Raw genomic sequence first — 16,342 nt, 5'->3', positions numbered from 1 at the left:
GCCGTCAGTCAGGTGACTCTCCCTACACAGCCTCTGATCAGGGCTCTCAGCCACCCTGGAGAGAGGCTCGCGGTCTCCCCTCGGGACCACTGAGGAAGCACCCTTCCTAGGGCCACCCACATCCAGAGCTCGCTCCCAGATAGCAGTGCCCTCGTCGTCACACCTGGGACATCCGTCTACCTGGGAAGGGGGTGGGCAAGGCAGGGAGGGTAGAAAGAGGAAGGAAGGAAAGAGGGGGAGGGAGGGGCAGAGGAGACTCCTCCTGGGAACCCCCTGCCTAGAGCCGGCACCCTCCAGCCAAGCCCCACACCCGCCACGCAGACCCACCGCCTGTCCGGGGCCCCTCTGTCCCCACTGGCCTGCTGCAGAGGAGGAACCTTCCCAACATCTTATTTCCTTCTGTGTGTTCGCCTGCTCCAAGCCCTTCCATGCCTGGCCACCCTCAGGGTAGGAATAACACCTCCAGGTAAACGAAGCTCTGGATCACCTCGCATAGCCACTCTCCTCCCCTGGGGAGCCCCCGCTCCCTTTTCCCCAGGCAACCGCCACCTCTCCCCTGGGAGTTAGCATTGTGTGCTCTGTGCCCACCCTGCAGGGCCAGGTAAACAGAACCCCGGGTGTGGCTGAAACTAAAGGGCAACTCACAGGACCCACAGGGGCCTGGAGCCGTCGCCAGCCGTCGCACGACTGAGTCACAAACATGAACAAAAGCACCCCAACACAAGTGTGCTCTTCCTCAGGGGGGTGGGGATCTGGAAGGGGGGCACGTCAGAGTCCTGGCCACCATCTGGAGATGCCGACGCTCCTCTTTGGGTGGGGTCTTGCTACCCAACTCAGGAGACAGCGGATGGCCAGAGGCCGCGGCTCCGTTTGGCCATGGTGGGCAGCCTCAGAGCAGCAGGTAGGCCTGAGTCCAGGGGACACATGCCCCCCACTCAGAAGACAGCTTTGGGACAGAGGTCCAGAGAGAGCCAGGCCTTTCTCAAGAGAAGTGAGACCCACTTCCGTCTCTCTGTTCGGGAGTCTGTACCCAGCAAGCAGCACCGGGGTCCTCTGCTGGCGTGACACTCCATGCCCCCCGCCTGACATCCGGGCCCCCTGGTGTCCTTTCCCCGGAGCACTGTGCAGTGGGATCCAGGGTGGGAACAACACAGGCAGCAGGCGACTCCTCTGGACGGGTCCCACAGGTTCCAGATGACGTAGAGGCCTGTCCAGAGACTCTCCAGGCTTCAGTCACTCGCTCTCCACCTTGCGGAACCGGAGTCAGCGCATGGGGCGATGGAAGGGTGCTCCCGCCTTCCGACTCCACTCTTCCGGTCCCACCCACTCTGGCCTGTGGTCCTGGGAGGCTGCAGACGCTCTAGGGACACGTGGAGGGTGATGATCCGAGGAAGAGGACTCCTTTCCACTCGTCACCCTCTTTAATTGGAAACCTCCTTCCCCGATGTCCCAGGCAAACTTCAATTGGGATCCTACCCAACAGCAAGGTGAGCAGCCAGGGCTGAAACCAATCACTCCACTTGGAGAGGAGACCTCCACAGGTTTGTCAATATGAGCGGACTCCTTGGAGGGGACTCGTGGATAGACCTCTTCAGCAAGAGCGTGCGGAGCACACAGGCTTGTGCTTGCAGGCCGACTCTGGTCGACTTGTAGGGTTGAGAAGGATTCTGAAGCTGCACCACATTTAGCTGAGAACTACTTTGGTTACTAGTGAAGTGTCCACTGGAGACGTGGAGGGCATCAATGCATTCGCGACAGCAATTTGCTCTCCGTACCTAGGGTCTGCTACTTGGGCCATGAGGACTAAAGAAGCCATGGAAAGGCACCACCGTGGGTGGACAACAGTGCACACAGGCTTAGCCTGCCGTTCCGGGGGATTCATGGATACTCCACCGTCACGCACACACAGTTTCTCCGTGCACCACCTTTGAAGCTCAGCCGAGGGTCTAGGGGCCGAATGCTGTGAGCACCATTAGCCACACTCGCGGAGAGGCATGCATCCTGTTTAGGGGCATCGCGCAGGTGCCAGTCCCTTTCACAGAAGCGGGCCCCACGGAGGTTGCCTTCTCTAAGTGTGGAAGCAACAAGGGCCAGCCCACCCCGCCATGCAGGTCAGGTGGAGGAGCCCGCAGGCAAGGGAGATGTGGGAAAACCGGGTTGAGTGGAAAGAGGGACAAGATTCCAGGAGAAGGAAAGGCAGGAAAAACACATTCCACACCCAGAAAAAAACCCAGAGCTTTTCACATGACAGGAGGTTGCAGCTGTGGTCAGAGCGAAGCCACTGGCCAGCCCACGGCTGTATTTGTATTGAGTCCTTTTGATGACAGCGTGAATTCTGAGAACAAAGCTCCCAGGCTGTGGATGTGTAACCAGAATCCAGGAACAGAAATAGCTTCTCTTCACATGCGTAGTAGAGGCGGATTGCAGCTCCGAAAACAGTTCTGTCCTTTATGAAACAGAGGATTCCTCAAAAGCCACAAGTCAGATGAATACCCCAAAGCCCCCGTTTGGCTAGACCCATCGTGTATAATATTCTTTTCATAATTTGGTACTTTCCCAATTAACTTTTCCTTTTCTTGGAAAACTCTAGTGAATTTGGAACCTGTTTTGAGACATAGGTATGACGAAGAATGATTTAGCAGGTTCAAAGATTAGAGTTCTTGTAATAACGTTAAAGAGAGTATCAGGGAACCCCGTGTGAATCTTGAGAGAATAAAGAATTCTTTAAAGTGCCCAACATACATAGTCACCTGATAATCTCCACACTGAGTCAGGAAATGCCCAAAAGAGGACATACCTGGTTTGTGTCTTCATCCAGCTCCTAAATTGGATTTTATGTTCCCATGGCTTGATAGGAAATGGATCAGGAGGAGTTACAGATTCATAACAGGTAATGTGGAGAAATTTGGATAATTTGCTATGTTATTTTAATATATTTATTAATAAAATAATACACCATTATACAAAAATTATTTTACCTATATAAAGTCAATTGCATTGATCCATAGTTTTGTCTCACCCTTACCCATGTATACTTGCTATTTTAAAAATATATTCAGTTAATCATTTCAATGTGTTCTATTCTACTTAACATTATTTTGCATGTACTCTGTATGCGCCCTATCATTTTTAATCATCATGTCATATGTCACCTGAACTAACCATTCATGTACAGTTGGGTGTTAATTTTCTTCTCCTAGCCCTGTTCCCATGTCTCATTATAGGTATAGCTTTCCTTGATTTGAATTATTTCATTCCTGGGAGCAAAATTGTGGAGTCAAAGTGTAGCAAAGTGTAGCTCCTGATGATAAGGACCAAGTTCTCCTCCAAAAGGATGCAGTTTGCCCTTCCATCAGAACCCTGCACCTCCAGGGTCAGCGGCGGGAAGCAGCGTCGGGTCAGGATCATTTCCCCACTGTCGGAGTTTCCATGCTCTTACTAAACGGCACTTGCTATTCACGTACTTTGCACCTCATCACAAGTGTGCTCACCAGGCTTTCTTCCCCTCATAGCCACTGAATTCACTTATTCTCTTCTACTGCCACTTCTGTGGACTGCCACCTCTGATCCTCCTCAACCTCTAGGTGCTTTTATGGGCCTGGAGATCGTTGGAGCCTCTTATGGATTTTTTCCGTTGAATCTCTGTCATCCATTACAATATGCTACTTTTCCGCGTTGCTATTTATCGGCCATTTGTTGTGCTGAGTGACTCACTACAACGGTCCTGTAGGGAACTCTTGATATTCCCACTTCGTAGTGGAGGGAACGGAGGCTGCACCAAAGTCATGGGCTGAAAGCGTGAGACCTGCCTGGTGGCGCTGCCCGGCGATCCAGCTGTAGAGTGCCCGGTGTTGTTGGTGCAGCGTCTTTCCAGCCCAGAGTTCTCCGTGTGCCGGGGCTCCATGGCACTGTGGGTTGACTCTGTGCAACCAGGTGTGTTCATGGTGCTTTATATTTTTGTTTCTAGGCAATCATAATTACTGGCAAATACCTAGTTATTACATTTTCTGATTTTGGTATCCTGGGCACCACGTGAAGTAGGCCACCCGTAGGGAATGGAGACTTTTTTGCCACATGGAGAGTTTTGCTTTTAGACAGATTCTTTTCGTAATTCAACCTATCCAACTTCATCTTAAAATCTCCATGAGCAGCACGATTTTCCTGGTGCAAGAAGGAGAGTGAGGCCCTAAACAGTTGTACTCTGGTCAAGAACAGAAGTGAGACAAATCCTAAGTTGATTCTCCTTGATACCAGGCTAAGTGGCTGCTACCAAGTGCCACATGTCAGAGGCCACGGTTCCAAAGATGCAGCTGTGCCCTGGGCCGTGCTCCCTCCAACCACTGATATTGGTGGACAGCCCCCAGATGCTCTGCCGGCGGGGCTCCTGGGTCTGTCTGTGTTTACCTCTCGTCAGATACCCAGGCTTTAGCTTTGCTTTGTCCTCGTCATTGGAACGGCCCCTCTAGCCCCAGTGGGGCCACTCTTGCCCCAGGAACCCCATGCTGGCACGATGCCCACATCAGGCCGCCAGTCGGGCTCTCCTTTCAGCTTCATTCTGCAGCCCCAGAGCTGGCAACTCAACCCGCCCCGTGATGGTAACGTGGCTTTGGCTGTCCTGCTGCTGAGGTGACCAAAGACACTGTCATTCCGAGATACAATTGCCGCTGTGGTTTGAACAATTCTAACGTCAGAGGCGCTTATCAAAGAATCGGTTCCTGTGATGACCCTAGGGACGCTGACAGCTGGTCCCCCCTGTGCAGCAGGTGAGAGGGGCAGCCATCAGCCATCCATCTGGTCGCACAGACACTGCCTCTGGAGACGCTGGCCGCTCTGGGTCTGTGGGGGCCGGGCACACACGGTGGACTAGCTCTCATTTCCTGCTTTGTCTTCTTGAGCCAGAAGCCTGAGCCTGCTCTTGACCTCAGCTCCCTGCTTCCCAGAGCTACGCACCTGCGGGTGTGCAGCCCGCGCACACCTCTCTTGCCTTCTGTTGCTGCTGACGTCTGCCTGGCCATCCGTGTCCGTCCTTCCCACCACCCGCCTGTTTCTTTCCCAGTGGTGCACAAACGTGTTGAGCTCCAGGTGGTGTAGCCTGGTCCACCTGCCTGGTCCTGCAGGCAGCCTCACCAGAGCTCATGTGAATGTTTCTCTCTCTCTCTCTCTCTCTCATTCTCCCCCTTTTTCTTCCCTTATTTGGTCTATAGTTTTTTTTTTTTTTTCTCCCTGTGGCTATTGCAATTTACCCAGCATCCAATTTATGGGAGTCATAACCTCTGCTTTTTGAATAATGATGAGATGGAGGTTGGAAATGAGTGAGAAGGGCCGTGTCGGCTTCCCAAGCCACTGACACAAAATGCCCAAAGCTGGGGGCTTGGGAAACAGCCTGTTCTCTCGAGTTCAGACGTCAGAAACCAAGGTTTCCACAGGCCATTCTCTCTCCAGAGCCCCTGAGAGAGGGTCCTTCCTTGCCTCCTAAGTTTCTCCCCAGCTGCGGCAATATCACTCCAACCTCCCTCATGGCCACATGGTCTCTGTCTGCTCCTCTTCTTAGGGGGACAGCAGTTATGCTGTTTAGGGCTCACTCTGATGGCCTCATCTTAACTTGGTGACATCTGCAAGATCTATTCCCAGATAAGGTCATAGCCACAGGTCCCAGGGTTAGGACTTCAACATGTCCTTTGGGGGCCACAATGCACCCCATAACCAGGTAAAGTTTGTCTTTGGCCTCCTTCCCCATCATCCCACTCTGCATGGGCTCCCGTCTCTATCCCTTCCTCCTCAGTCCATTCAAAAACAGCACCAGTGTGCGGTGACAGGGAAGAACTGGTACCACTCACACTTAGTAGATGGGACAAATGACAGAGCCCCCAGCATCAGTGAGGGGGGACTGGGCAGGAGGCAGGTGGGCCCCTGAAACCACTTCAGGAGGCGTTTGCTCAGCTGCTGACACAATGGCCAAGACTTCTCCCAGGAAACCCTCAAGTCCTCCAGTCTGGCCGGTCTCCTCTTCCCGCCTCCCTCAGCCCTGAGGGAAGCCCTCCTGGCAGCTGCTGACTCCTTCAGGGGGAGAAAGCCACGAGGTCCTGCAGGCAGAAGTGCACCCAGGGATGGCCCGGAAGATGCTTCTCAGCACAGCAGGCTGGAGGGCAGGTCAGAGAGCTGCTTCAGAAGGAACCTGGCTGGATCCAGACAGGGCCCCCAACGCTGGGGCTACTGTGCAGACAGGGGTCGGGACGGGCTGGCAAATCCAAAATGTGTGCGTTTCCAGGCTCTTTACCAGCACCACCACTGAGGAGTGGAAGTGTTAGAAGCTGCTAATTCCTCTGAGGTGCCCTTGAAACAGTGTCCTGGGCAGCATCAGCCATCACAAGAGTTGAAGCAAAAATGAAATCTCTCTGCCACCCCTTGTCTGGGTCTGTAGGCCCATGTCTCTCCCATTCCCAACTGAGCTGCCCTGACCATTACTGCCACTCCAAATGGCAGGTCCTCATCCTTGCCACCTTGCAGCAAGAGGGGTGGGAGATTGGAGGAAGGCAGAGCCCAGGCCACAGTGCTGGAGGAGGGTGGGAGTCTTCCTGCAGCCCTACAGATGGCCACAAGGCCAAGTCAGCACGGCCTGAACGGCGCGATGCTTTCCTCTTGGTCCCTCCTAGGGTTCAGCTGAAATCCTGCAGGGACTGGCTCTTGGCTTGAAAGGCTGTGGCTAGAGGGGAAACTGGGAGTGCTCACAAACACAACATTTGGAAACTATTTATAGTTGGAGGACATCGTACCTGGGATATTTTGGAATCGGTCATCTCTTCTAAAATTACACATCTATCCCATTTTTAAAAATTTGCCTCACCAAATTCAAATGCAGACAATGGATAAAGCAATTATTCATTGAATGAATATGTTTAAATGCCTCCTTCAGAAGTTTACTTTCTACAAATATCTTTAATAGATTCTTTAAGCACCAACTCTTCTAGCACATCTTTGAAGCACCTCTCTTTAGAACCACCAGGAACTACACAAATTGCAAAGCGACACCCATAAATACCTACCTGTGAGGCTATTGTTTTGCTGTATGAAAGAAATTCTTGGCTCTTCTTTATAAATTACCTATTTATCAGACACAGAAGAAAACACCTGATAGTTAAAATTAAATCTGGACCTTGGCACAAAGCCTCCTGCAGTCCCCTGGACCCACCCAAACCCAGCCCCTCCAGGGACCTGCCTTCCGTGCCTTGGCCCCTGCACACTTCCAGAGCTGATCTCCTGAAGCAACTTGGCAGAAGGTGGACTTACTCTCCAAAGCCAGACTGTGACATAAAAGACCCCTGTGCACATCCAGACCCCAACCCCACATTGCATGCCTGGGAAAACACAAAGCTTTCCTCGGGTTTGGCTTTTTAGCTCACCATGAGCAGTTTGGCACCCACTCATCCCCTCCAACCTCCAGGACATCAGCCACACACCTCTGCAGACCCGTCGCTCCAGCCCCCTCCTCCCCTTAGTCTCCGCAGCCCCCTCCAGCCCCTAGAATTTCACAAGAATGCAGATAGCTCATAACCTGCAGTGCATTTGGGGTTGAGAAATAACTGGTCCGCTACGGTTTCCAAACCCATTCTCAGCTGTGCCCCTCTGTCAGTCCCTCTGGAAGCAGCTGCTGGTGCAGAGTGGGAGGCACAAGGTTTACCAGGGGACAGGCCTGTGCAAGAAGACAGGAGCAACAGGGTTGGGCAAAGACAGCTTCGACCGCCACGCAGATCCGACAAGTCCTGGGCCCTCAGGAGGGGAATTGGAGCTGGGAAGGACCGTTCTGCAGGCCCTGAGGGGCGGCCAGGAAGAGCGTGGCCTCACTTGGAAGCTGAGTCGGGTGGGGGAGGAACAAGGGGCTTCCGGGAGGAAGATGGGGCGCTCCCGGGGCCACCCTCCACGGCTGCCAGAGCAGAGATGCTGTGTCCGTGCCCCACGCACATGTCCTGCTGCTTTGTTGGGTTCTTTCTAAAAAGGAACTGTCTCTTCCTCTCCTTGCCCTTGACCATTAACGGGAGCCACGGGCAGCCCGGCCGTCTGCCTGCCCTGGTGTCACTGCAGCCAGGATCTGGCCAGGACCACTTCTGCTTCAAAGGCACAGAGATGGAGAACTAAGCTCACCCCTAACTGTAGGCAGCAAGAGTACCCCGCTTGCCCCAGGGGAGAGAAGCCCCTTGGCAGCCCAGAGGATGGAAAGGAGAGGAGTGTGGCAATTGCGGGGACCCTTTGGGACTCTGGGAATGAATCTGGTGTTACATGGTCGCCTCCACGGAACAGGAGTGGGCGGGGGCCGGCAGGGTGGGTCTGGAAGCTGTGGCCACCAGGGAGGACCAGAGGGGACAGGCCTGTGCAGGCTGCTGGGTCATGGAGTCGGGCACAGGCCCTCTGCAGTCTCCATCAGTCCTGTGGCTCAGCTCAGGCCTCCTCTGGTCACACCCCGAGGCCAGGGAAGACACCATGAATCAGTTCCGGGGCTCCATGGCCCCGTGCTTGGGTCTCAGCAGTGCATTAACACATCACATCAAAACATCCCCGAAAATAAGAGCTGAACTAGTAAGAACAAACACACAAACAAAGAGATGGCTAACATTAAAAAAAATAATAAGATTTGGGCCCATGTTTGTTCTTGTATGAGCGGTGTGACTCCACATCATGTACAACCAGAAGAATGAGAAGTTATACTCGGTTATCTATGACGTATAAAAGCACATCCTATTGTCATGTGTAACTAATTAAAACAAATTAAAAATTTTTTTAAATAATAAGGGCTGATGTCAGGAGGCAGGCAGAAAGAAAAAGCCCCGACACCTGGGAGGTATGCTCACCCCGTTTCCTTTTCTGCGGACACTGATCAATAAAGTACGAGCAGATGGTGCCCCTCCACTTCAGAAATGCCCTGAAAGGTTTGCAGGTGAGTTGACCCGGCAGGAGACTTTCACAACGTGTGGCTGGGGATCTGAACTCGGCCTCCTCAGCTGTCAGGCCACCCAGGGCCTCCTGGCTGGACAGTGACCAGAGCTCGGATCCCCAGGCAGGCTGCTCTGTTGCCCTCCAAACCGTCTGCACAGATGCCAACCCCAAAGAGCACACAAAGCAGCCCTGGAGCCCGGAGTCCAACCGAGAGTACAGTGACAGGAAGGAGGCCATGCCCACGTGGCCTCGAGTGCCAGGAGCCCACCTTCTCGGTGCCTGCTGCCCGCCAGCACCCAAGAGCAGCTTCCAGGGGGGAAAGAGCTGGAAGGCTGCGGCGCCGGCCCTCAGAATATTTTTACGTTATGAATGTGAACACGCTGGAAGCTCATAACACAGACAAGTGGTTATGAGCTCAAAAGCTTCGTGAGAGATTTCCTCTGAGGGCCCATTCATGTGGTCTTTTAATGGAATGCTCCCGAATCTGAATCCTTAACTGGAGCTTTTAAATGGGGCTGAGACGCGCTCGGCAATGTGTGGTTCAGCAGATGGGCCCCGACGCCCGCCTCATCCAGGGGTTCCCTTTGCGGAGACCACAGGAGGGGACAGGGCTGGGGGAGGGGAAGGGGACAATAGGGCAACTTGGAAAAATGTGTGTGTTGGCATTAGAAACACACGCGGGTAGGGATGGCGCCGTGTCCAGAGAGGAGCTTAATGGAGTGGTTACAGGCACATTCCACCGCCAGGCTCCATGGAGTTGCCTCGCAGCACTGCCATTAACTTGGATAAATCCTATAAATTAACCCAACCATGAACACAAGCACTGCCCACCCCACCCCCGCCACCCAACCCTGGAGCCCAAAATACCCAGGCAGCACTTGCCTGGTGACTCACAGGACTTCCTGGGCCCCACCCCTCCTGCCTATGGCCCTGCCTTCCTGAGAATATATATAGTCAGGGAAAGTTCTCTGGATATTTTGGGGAGACAGCTGTTGGTGCTTCTACTGGAGTGTTACGGTGGCCGTGGCAAAAGGGGCCGGCTCAGGAGCTCGGGTTGGTGCATGTGGGCAGGGACAACGTAGCCGCGGAATTTCGGGCATAATGTTGCCTACAGACACTTATTAAGTGAGACGGTGGATGAATAAGTGAGACTGAATTCCCTTCTGCCTTTGAGGGTGGAGTTGAGTTTGAATCCTAGTCAGAAATCTCAGAGGTGACATTTCAGATCCTAAATGAAGGATCCCTCCTCCCCAGGGCTCAATTTAGGCAACATGTGAGGCCCTGTGCTAAAGGTAAGAGCCACGAGACTCTGGTCTGTTTAAACAAAACCACACCTCTAAAATGTGATAAAGAAACCTATTTAACTAAACATTTCAAAAATTTATTTGTCCAAAAGGAACAGTTTTTGCAAAATGTGGTGGGCAGATCAATGGCCTCCACAGATGTCCACTTCTGATCACCACGTCACCTCAAATGGCAAAGGTTCCTGCTGACATGACCCAGATGAAAGACCACCCTGGTCACCCAAGTAGGCCCAGCCGATCTCAAGGACTTTACAGGAGAGAGGCAAGAAGATCAGCGTCACGGCTCGCAGCCAGAGGAGCAGAGATTGGAGCCGCGTGTCTGAAGATGAAGGAAGGGGCCACAGGTCCAAGAATGCCGGCCACCTCTCCTGGAGCCCCCCTGGGAACGCAGCCCTGCGGACAGCCAGGCCTCGGGACCCCCCTCAGAGTTCTGACCTCCAGAACTATATGTGAATAAGTGAGTTGGCCTAAGCCACCAAGTTTGTGGCAATTGGTAACAAGGCCACAGGAAACTAGCACCCAGGAGGGGAAGAGTACCTCGTGTCCCTCAACAGACTGTGGGGAGTAAGGGCACCCTACTTAATGGTCATGCCCACACCCCGCTGCGCAGCGCCAGGCCCTCCTGCAGCACATTTGCTGCCGATGTGGTAACCGTTGTGGGGGACAGTCCTGGCCCAAGCCAGCATATGCTCTGGTCCACTTGATGCCCCAGTGCAGGGCTGAGGGCTGAGCTCCCACCTGCGGAGGTGCAGCAGGAAGCTGGGAAAGCGGACCAGGGTGCACGGGTGTCCTGTGCTGGCAGCCGGAGCTGGCGCCTGCCGGCCACATCCCAGAGCCTCGTTCTCCTCTGGCAAGTCTAGGTAGGAGACGCAGTTATGCTTCCCAGGCATCTCTGCAGAATATTTTGGGAAAGGGCATGGCACATGCTCAGGTGTGGATATGGCTTGAGTGTGTTCCCAGGGTTCCTGTATTGAAATTTAATCTCCACTGAGAGGTATTAAAAGGATGGAAACTTGACGGATGGTGTTCAGAGGCAGGGCCTTGGGAGATGACTAGGTTTAGATGAGATCATCAGGGTGGAGCCCCATAATTGAATCCTCAGGGCTTTATAGGAAGAGGGAGAAAGACCAGACACATAGAGCCACGTGCACTCCCTGTCTCCTGCCATAGGATGCTCTGCGTTGTCTCAGGGCTCCGCCAGAAAGAAGGCCAGATGCAACCCTTTCACCGTCGTGTTCCAGACTCCACAGTGTAAGCCAAAATAAACCTCTTCTCTTAATAAAGTATATAGCCTCAGGTAGCTTGTTATAGTAACAAAACATCATCAAAACAACCAGATTAATACAGCAAAGAAACCTTCAAAGTTACTTTTGAGAACCATGACAGTTTCATGTCAGTGTTGATGTGACAGAGATGTTACATTACAAGGCCCTGAGAGATGTTTTGATGTGAGAAAAGGTCAGAAAAGTAAAAATCATTTTTCCAAAAGTTATGGAAAGGAGAACTGGATCAAAAACAAAATTACTGCTGGGTGCGGTGGTGCGAGCCTGTAATCCCAGCAGCTCAGGAGGCTGAGACTGGAAGATTGCAAGTTCAAGGCCAGCCTCAGTAACTTAGTGAGGCCCTAAGCAACTTAGCAAGATGCTGTCTTAAAATTAAAAAATAAAAAGGCCTGGGGATGTGGTTCAGTGGTTAAGTGCCCCTGGGTTCAATCCCTGTTACCAAAAGAAAAAAAAAAAAAAAGTGCTACAAGAATAATACTTTCAATTCTTGGGTCTTTCCTACAAGAGTTCATGTGTATTGCAGCTGAAGCCCACAGTTCACTTGTTTCAGATACAATTACAATGTATGGTTCTACAGGGGACCATCCTGCCCATCCTGCCCAAAGTGGCCCAATGAAGCAGCTTCTCCCACAGGCCCATTGTGTGCTGCCCAGGGCTCATCGGGTTTCCCTTGAGCACTCTCCTCCTCCTCCTGCACCCAGGGCCTGCAGCTTCAAGGTCAGTTCCTCCTTCAGGCTGCCTCGGCTTCCCACCAGAAACAATCTTTCCCTCCCTGCACCAGTGAGGCACCCCTTCACCATGTCGAGTGCTGGAGCTGCCTGCACACCCGTCTCCTTCCTCAGAGGGTTTGTCCTCTCAGGGTATTTGCATTGCAAACGCCAGAAATGCATTTAGTCCTGCTTACAGGGGAGATGCATCTAGGGTTCCTGGTTTCTCCCTGGAAGCTTTGGCTGGCCATCTGCCCAACATCCCTCGTCCTATCTGTGTTAATTTCTGGGGCCATCTGCCCACAGCGTCACAGACTGGTGGCTTAAACAGTGGCAGTCTCATGGTTCTGGAGGCTGGAAGTCCAAGATCCTGGCTTGGCAGGTTGGCCCTGCTGGGGCTGTGAGGCAAAGTCTCTTGCACGCTGCCCCAGCTCTTGGAGGTTGCCGACAGTCCTGGCATCCGTTGGTTTGTAGCGGCATCACCCCAATCCTGGCCTTCCCCTTGAGGTAACGTGCTCTCTGTACACCTGTTCACCTCTAAATTTCCCTCTTTTCAAAGAACACCAGTCATGTTGGACTAGGGGCCCACGGGACTCCAGAAGGACCTCATCCTAACTAACTACTCTGCATCAAGCCTATCTCCCATACGGTCACATTCTGAGGTAGGAGGTTATGAGTGTCGGGGACAGAAGGGGAAGACAATCCAACCCAGCAACTTAGTAACAGAACTCCCGTTCTAATCAAGGCCGCCCATGGGGCTGTCCAGGGTACTTCAGGAGACCCACTTCTGGCAAATGAGACCGGAATGGAATTCCAGCTGGGGACTGTGGAGAAGCTAGTGTAGCTTTTCATCTCGCTGCTCCTCCCTTCCTGGGTGTGGTGTGATGCAGGAGGTGAGCGACCCTTGTCCACAGTGAGGGGACCCAAGAAGTCAAAAGGAACCCAGGTCCGTGATCACTGTTTAGTGACTACACTCCCCCAGACTAACCTCTTTTCACCTGAGATAAAGAAGCATACACAAGTCAGTGGTGCTCAGACAGGAAAAATACCCCCCACACAGAGGCGTCCTCGATGAATGGAGGCATTTTTTAGTTGTTGCAACTAGGGAGGATCCTACTGGTATCCTTGGGCAGAGGCCAGGAGTGCCGCTTCACCTCCTGCGGTGCCCAGGAAGCCCCCACAGTGAAGGATCATCCATCCAAAATGTCAGAAGCACTGAACTCCAGAGACCCTGGCTAACGTCACTGTTTGTTGACATGTTTTTGACACATGAGATCCAAGCTGATAGAGTCAAGAGAGGGGCTGGAGGCAGAAACAGGAAGCCATCAGGAACCCGACCACATTTCCCCCTCTGTCCCCAGGTCGCCTGGCCTCACCTTTCTTTTTCTCTCTGAGAACCTGTTCTGCAATTTCCCCTCTGCTAACTGGTGCTCCTTGCTCCTCCTCGAATACACAGCCAAATGAAATGCTTCTCCAGCTCTTGGACCTATGCTCCTAAATTCAAGCTACTAGTAGAAGACCACTGGGATCTCTGAACTCAAATCCCTAACTTCCGGAATAGTGTTTGTCCCGTCTTGGTCAGGTTCCGAATCAACCTGGCAAGTCACACAGCTAAAGAGGGCCACTGCATCCCTGGCTTCGCAGGTGGGAACGGAGGCGAGGAGAAGGAAGGTTCCTAAATGTGGACTCGGTGGCAGGGGAGGATGCCCAGAGATGTCTCCTGCTCGGCAGACCCGTGTGTCCAGTTCCCTGTCCTTCCTAGCACCTGGCACAGTGCCCTGCAAACAGTAGCTTCTCAATGAACAGATGAGAAGTAGATCAAAGGACAAAGAAATACCAAAATGCTCTGTAATTAAGGGCTTGTGTCATTACACAATCTATTTGAGAGTCACAGGGCACTGGGATGGTTAGGAACGACCCCAGTCCTACGGCATGCACAGATTTACCACTAGAGTATGTGCTAAGGACCCTTCACTCACACCCGCCCAAATGTACTTACTGCACTATGTTGTTTTTCTTCTGGTTTCCAGAATGCTTTGGCAGTCACAGTGCACAGGTGTATGTTTACTGAACCTTTCTCCAGATTAACATTTGGATCCGTAGCTTTAAATTTAAAGTTCTTTACTTAGGTATCAGAGGTTGAATAAAAATATATTGAGCATGTTATTTAAAAACAGCTAACTTATTATTTGAAGATAAGTGTGTATGGTGTGTCCCACTTTGGGATCCTGTGGACACTCTGTAACTACTTCCTTAACCCCCCATGGCCCTGCGCCCTCCCACTTGGGGCCAGAACTCTTCCTCCCTATTCCCAAGGCCCTCCCACATCCTGTGTGTCTAGTTGTCAAGGCCCTGCTAATTAACTGGCTGGTGGACTTGATAAACTGGTCCAAGGAGTTTCCAGCTGGAAACGTGTCCTCTCCCCGCCTGGAGCTCTGTCTGTTTTATTAAAGGCCTTGCAATGATATAACCTCAGGGTTCTGTTCATAGATTTTTGTTTGGGGGGGGTCTTTCCCAGCACCCATCTTAATAACCATCCCCATGTACACGTCAGACACTGTGGCTTGCACTTGACGAATGTTTCTATGGCCTGCTACTGTGCCTGCAGGCTCCCCTTCCATTCTGCCCCTCGGCTCTCCCAGGGAAATCCCTAGAGGGCCTCCTCCAGCATTTCTGTCTGTGGACTTGCCCCCCACCCCACCAGCACATCAGAATCGAAACTCATGGCCAGGCTGGAATCTTGCCCTTCACTCTCCCTAGAAATATCCACGTGGAAAGACTTTTTGTAAATCAAATCATAAGTGCATTAGACTTGACGCTATCAAATTCACGGCTGCCATAAAGCCTTGGAAAACGGAGAATCTTTTTGTAATTAAAATACCCACGTTTCAGTTCACCTGTTGCCCCACACTGTTCTACACCATCTTCTGGATGTTTGAAAGTCATGTACATTCATATAAGAGATTTGCCAAAACCCAAGCAGAAGATCTAAGAAAGTTTTGATGAACTGGAGTTCCTGGCCTTCCTGCACATCAACAATGAAGACTTGGGGTTCCGAGAGGCAAGGATGCAGGAAGACCTAACCCAGGACAGACTCTGTCCTGTAGCTGGAAACCCGCAGCAATCAGAATACCTGCAGCGAGAAATGAACCCAGCTCTTCCCTGAGTCCCGCAGCCATGAGCCGGAGGGCAAAGTCCGCGTATTTAATTCCCAAACCGCACAGGTCTGTTTGGCTGTGAGAATGCGCCCAGCCCATCTATGGGATGTGCACTGTCTGAGTAACGTGCGGGTGTGGAATTTGAGCGACTCTATAGAATAGCTAAGGAAAATGTTTTTTTCAGAGTAAAAAAATATTATGGAGTTTAAATAAAGGCTGAGAAAAACATGTCATTTGTTTTTCTTTGAGTTTCTTTCAGACCAGCTGGCATCAAAATTTATAATAATGGAATGCTCTTTGGTAAGGAGTGACAAGGGTGTCTGATTATAGCTACAAATGCTTTAAATAGCTATCACAATTAATTGTTGAGAGAAGCAGTTTTCCTTTACATACAGGAGACGAAAACTGCAAGAAAAAGATACAAGATGTCAGCACATGATCCCTCCCGGGCACCTGAGCTACGCTGGGGCTCGTGTCCGTCAGCATTGTGGGTGTGGAGATGGTGGAGATGTCGTTTTCTGAGGAAGCATCTCCAAGAGATATGTTCGCCCTCCCAAAGTCACAATACAGAGAGTGCTGTGCCTTCCTGGACCGCGCTGCTCAGCGGGGGGCGGGAGGAGGCTCAGACGCTGGCTCTGTGGTCAGCAGACATGGCTCTGACTTGCTGGAAACACGCGCCAGACAAAGGAGAAGTTGTCTCCTCGGTGGCAGTGACATAAAAGGGCCTGGTGGTGCCCAGGAGGGTGGCACACCAACACACGGAGGGGCCAGGGCAGGCCTGCAGCTGGCTAGATTCGCTTCCTCTTTTGATTTTCTGGAGGCTGACTTTCATTTCCCCCAGGAACATGCGGAGCTGGCATGGGAACTCCCCGCCAGGATGGCCCAGGAGGAGCTGGGGACAAAACTGCCCGAGTTGGGCAAAACGAAGCACACGATGCTGAGCAGCCCCACAGGCCTGGTGG

This window comes from Marmota marmota, unplaced genomic scaffold, assembly GCF_001458135.2.
Source record: "Marmota marmota marmota unplaced genomic scaffold, marMar, whole genome shotgun sequence".
NCBI classification, from domain to species: Eukaryota; Metazoa; Chordata; class Mammalia; order Rodentia; family Sciuridae; genus Marmota; species Marmota marmota.
Note: the sequence above shows the minus strand (reverse complement) of the source record.